A 5,504-nucleotide genomic window follows, 5' to 3' on the forward strand; every position below is an offset into this window, starting at 1 on the left:
GTAAATTAGTCCCCAGTCACCAAACTTTAGCTGCCTCCTACTATAGCAGGCCAATGCCTGGAGTACCGTGGCCAGCTCTCCAGCTAGGAGGGGGTTAAAACCAACATTTGCAGATAAAGAGGTAAACATATTTACATTCCTCTCTTCACACTTTATGCATATGTCATGAAGTGAATAGTTTCAGAGGTCTGTTTGTACTATCTCTCCAGAATTTTTACAGTCTGGAGGACACAAAATCTCTATAAAGTGACTTATTGAAATAGAAGCAGATTGGTAAAACCGTTTCCCTCTTATGAACTGTGAAGAATGATCCTCTAAATGAAATCAGGAAGGAACTGGACAGAATCTTGTTTAATGGTCTGACAAAATGAATCACAACGATTCCAGACATCCATCACTGCTAAAAGGGGACCACAAATGATCTGTGAACCACTATATATTGATTACCCATGTAGTACAAGTGTCGGATTTAATGTTCACACACCATAGAGAGGCGGCAGGGACAGATGGTGCCTTAACTCTTCTTTGATAGATTTTAATGGTGAAATATTGATTTCTATCTGGCCAAGGCCTGCTGTTAGGGGCCAAAGTCATTTGTTGGGTATTGCCGGACACCCAGTTGGCCCAGCGTAATCAATCATTTTTGGCAAGGCAGGTGAAAATCCAGAGAGAAGCACCTTGGAACCCAAACTGGAGCGTGATGTGTCTGAGTCCAGCCACCTAGAGAAAGAGAGAGAGAGAGGACTCTTGGAGATTGTGCTTGTAAAGAATTATTAATGATAAGACATGTTTACTGAGGAGAGTCGCAGCGAATCAGAGCTGACATGAAATAGTCTGGGAGCCTCGTGGAGAAAATGAGCCTCTTGCTAAGAGGGACTATATTTTATTTAAACATCCTTCTAAGGCTGAGAACTCAGGTAATCTGTTGTGTTACAAGCCACTGGCTGTTCTTGCTATCCAGAGAGATAACACTGAGGCGCTAATAGGAACACATCAATCACGATCAGGCTGCAATTCCAGCGGTGTCTCGTCCTCCCAGCTCCTCTTTAAGCTCCTTAATAATGGTGATAACATAGTTCGGGGGCTGCTGAGAGGGGCTTTCCCCTCTGAGGGTCATATTCATAAAGTGAATAGCTTGCCAAGTCAGCATCCAGGGAACGAGATCTATGCTGGGGGACTTGTGTGCAAAAGGAGAGGGAGGGGCGTGGACCAGCTGGGGAGAGTTGGACTCCAACAGGAGAATTTTCTGTCATCCGTTGGTCCCTGGGTTTTGTGATGTCACTCCTGCCTCCTTCCTAAGAAAGGGCTGTGAGTGTGCGTATTATATGTAATTATTAAATAACAACAATCATTTTCTTAGGCAGCTTATAAAATGGTTTAGAGGGCAATTCCCAAATGGAACCCTCAACGTACTCTGAGTGATGACAACCTCATGGGAATAAGTGTGTGGCTTCCCTGGAAGATTCTGGTGCAAGATATGTCAGGAGGGTGGGGATGGGTGGGGGAAGGGTCCCTCCTAGTCTCTGCAGCTCTGTGTCAGCCTCTAACCTATCACCCGCAAGGTTAAGCATCTATTTGCCTATTTGACTCCTCCATAGGTGATGAGTTCTTGAAGGTGGTCATTGTGTCTAATTAATTATTGTATCCTCAGTACCCTAGCACATGGCCTAGGGACTCACAAGATGCTCAATACATGAATATACAAGTGCAGGCAGGTGTTTATGTTAAAAAGAAGTCAGACATACTTCCGTGCACCTTTTGACTGTTCACACAAACATGTGTGTGTTATGCATGTACATAAATATATACATTCATAATGGAATGCACTGACCTTGTGAAGACTTGCAACACATTTTATATCTACTTGTGTGATTTACTTTTTATGAAACAGCATAACTTAATGAGTAACAGGCTGGACTCTAGAGCCAGACTGCTTAGATTCAAATCCTGGCTCCACCACTTATTAGAAGATGACTTTGGGCAAGCTGCTTCAAACTTTTGTGCCTCAGTTATCTCATCTGTAAAGTGGGGATATTAACAGTGCCTACGTTTTGAGGATTAAATGAGTTATTAGATGTGAAGCTTTAATAGCAGTTCCCTGCAAACATAAGTATAAATATTTTATGTTATATATTATGCTTAAATTATATATCTAGCCATGGCATTATATTAAAAATATTTACATAAATGAATGCATATGTGTGTGTGTGTGTGTGAGTGTGCATGGAAAGTCTTTACATGGTTGGTATTAGGAATCCTAACAAGTATTTGCCTTGTTCTCTTTGATATAGCAAACCTGCGCTTACAGCAGTGCCTTTATCTTGGTGGCGCTTTGGTGGGACAGTGGATATTTTGATTCGTGGTAAATTTGTGTACTCTCACGCTATTTCATGTTGGGGCGTCAGTGGTCTGTACACTTGCCTGACTGTATTTATCTACCAAAAACCTGTGCACAAGTGTGTGTCTCTAGCTAAACAAGTGTATATATTGGTACTCTTATACAAAGGCGCTGCAGGACAGGAGGAGCCCAGCTTTGTTGACGGCCCAGCTGTGCAACCTGCCCCCAGATGTGAGCCTGCAGGCGGCAGATTCCGCTTAGATTATCTTGCTTACCTAATGATTTTTGCTTCACTGCCTTGCTCGATTGTGTTCACCAGGACGGCAGGCTATTAAAATGTCAAGGCACATTGAATTGTTGTTATCCAGGAGAGAGACCTTTCCAATCAACCTGTGTTGCGGGGGTTGCAAAAACTCCCTCCGAGAAGGCGATTGGAGAGAGCCTTTATGGCTTTTTTACATAGATGGGGGTGAGCAGGGAGGTTGAGAGAGGGCACGGCGGGGCTGGGGGTGGGGGGGCCGGAGGGGGGGGGGTGGAGAGGTGGGGCAGGAGCCCGGGTTTGTGGCAGCTGGAGTGTGTTAATTAAAATGCCATCTTCTCAAACAGGTATTGGTGGCTTCTTGGCTTTGCATTTTTGGATAACTGCAATATGGCCTTGCTGTTTGGTTTAAAAAAGGGAGAGGGGGAGGTGACTCACAGCGGGCGGTGGCGGTGGGAGCTGCAGTGCTGAAGATCAGGGTGGGGTATAAGGAGCAATTGTAAGGCAGAAACACCAAGGAATTATATCCCTGGTATATTGGCAGGAAGGGCTAGAGAAAAAAAACAAAAACAAAGATTTCCTTGGCCCTGCGCCTGTTCAGACTCTGCTAAGAGCCACCTTCCCTGCATAATGGCATTGGCGGGCCTTTCTGGGTGACTGTGTTGAGCCGAGGCTGCAGGTCACCAAGCGGCACCTCGGCCCCGCCCCTGCCTGCGCCAGCTAGGACAGTCTGGAGACCCTCTTTTCATGCCGTCAAGTCTCATTTTGCCAAGGATTTATTTTTCTTCGGGGAGAGAGGGAGAACGGGGGCAAAGGACGTTCTCTTAAAGTACCCACCGTTCAGAGCCGTTGAAGGCTCCAACCAGAAACTCAAACTTCCCTGCATTGACCGTTCCCCTTTGTTCACATCATCTCACAAATATTTGGCTTTCCCCGGCCACGTCTGTTCCATTTCTGCTTCGGAGAGATGGCTTTGTTTTTGCTTGCGTGCAGTTCTGCGAGGCGCTCCACGATCCCGCCGCCTGGCAGGGCAGCACCTACCCCCGGTGCGAACACCGCGGCAGTGGGGCTGCGGCGCGCTCTCGCCTTTGTCAGTTTCATCAGCCGGAGTTTCAGCTGCGCGCGCGCATGCGCCCGTCCACCCCTCCGCCAGTTCCGGGCTGGCGTCCCCGCCAGTCTACCGCGCCCGTGGTTCTCAAGTTCCTCGCCCTTCTAGCCCGCGCTGCACCCTCCCCAGCTCACCACTTTATTTTCTCGTTGTTGGCGCAGCCCGTTCTTCCGGCCTAAACCAAATCTCATTTACTCTTTCCCCGCCTCCTCCCTCCTTCTCGTGGCTGGATTTTGGCAGAGTGTCTCCCTGTAGGGCTACCTCGGATCCCTCAGCCTTGGATCCTTCCATGGGCCATGCTCCCCGAGTGTCACTGGCCAGCGAGACCTGCTTCGGTCTGTTTTCCCCATCTTTTATCCGAAGACTTCTACCCGCCCCCCCACTACCCGCAGCACGCAGTCCGGCGCCCTTTGGGAATCTTTGGACGGGATGCTCCCTGCTTCTGCTTCCCCAGTAAGGTGAGGGCCCCACATTTGAGTTCCCAGGACATTTTTCTCTTCCTTATAGCTTTAAAATGCTTTGTTGAAAATGTACGTTTACTTGTCTTGAATAAAATTGGTTTATTTATTTAATCGACACATTCATTGAGCATCTACTATGTTTAAGTATTAACCTGTCGTTAAATGTTGGGGATATACTGGGAAGAAAAACAGACAACTCTCAGCCTCCCATGGCCTATAAGAGATTCTCTCTGGGTCGAGGACCATGCAGTATTTTTTTTCTGTAGCCTGGAACATATAGTTGCTCAATAAATTTCAAATGGACGAAGGAAAGAAACAAGTCCTTTCCCCCTCCTGAGCAACCCCGCGTTTTCTATGTGCTGTATCATAATGAACGAACACAAGCTCACTGTGATGAGGTTGGTAGATTTGTCTCAAATTCCCGTATTTTCGTTTTCTTCCCCTCTCCTGCTGACGGTCTTCAAAGCCACCAGGTGATTTTGCTCCAGGTCTAGTGCTGCATTTTATTAAGGCTCAGATAGGACAGTGTCCAATATCAAGGGGTTAATTGGTGATGGAGACCAGAACAGACTTGACCTGGGGCCTCCACAGTCCTAGTCCATAGCTCCCTGAATGACACATAGGCTTGCCTGTCCTTGTCTTTTGTGCCTGCCACATGCCCCCCAGTCAGAATCTCAAGAAAATGTTAAAGCAGGCTTGTACCTAGTTTCCATTAAATTCTCTTCTAGTTTCTTCCTGGACTCTATCTGGCACTGCTTAAGAAGGAGATTGATTTAATGGATATTAAGACATGATTTCCTTCCTTAGCTTCCCCTTAGCCCCTACCCTTGCCCTCAATTATCTGTATGAAGCACAGTAGGCTCAGCTCTATCTTAATTGGATTTTCTGACAATCACCAGTAACTTGGAGCTGAGTGCTGTGCCCATCACCTGGGTCAGTTCATATCCATGATTAGATTTATTTAATTAACATAACCCACATGTACCTGGGCTGAGAGGACAGAGAGCTGCCCAAATGTTCCCTGGACATTGTGCTAATGGCAGACTTGATCTCATGCCAGCAACCTTAGCCTCAGTCAGAGCTGGCATTTGAAATCCTCGCTGTGGTGGTGAGGCTAGGGCTTTGGGGCCCCAGGGGGTGCTGCAATGATCCAATAGCCTGACACAGCGGGGAGACGAAGAGGGGCATTGGAGGGACTGATTCACCAGCAGCAAAGGACAGCTCTGCCTCTCCTGTGGTGCACTGGGGGCAGCATGGTTTCCATCATATATCGGCTGGGTCTTTTGGCTTCCATCTATCTCTCTAAGTTCCTTATCTGTAAAATGGGAATAGTAATGA

General features: G+C 47.1%; 1 long non-coding RNA gene across 1 annotated transcript; it reads right to left on the reverse strand.

Moving 5' to 3' along the window:
- Positions 1-319: 319 nt before the first annotated feature.
- Positions 320-3,670, reverse strand: LOC111521634. The gene is made up of 3 exons (XR_002725011.1): positions 3,515-3,670; positions 2,614-2,666; positions 320-720 (listed from the first exon to the last, which is right to left on the reverse strand). It is a non-coding gene; the product is annotated as an uncharacterized LOC111521634 (long non-coding RNA).
- Positions 3,671-5,504: the final 1,834 nt, after the last annotated feature.

This window comes from Piliocolobus tephrosceles, chromosome 11 (genome assembly GCF_002776525.5).
Source record: "Piliocolobus tephrosceles isolate RC106 chromosome 11, ASM277652v3, whole genome shotgun sequence".
Lineage (NCBI taxonomy): Eukaryota > Metazoa > Chordata > Mammalia > Primates > Cercopithecidae > Piliocolobus > Piliocolobus tephrosceles.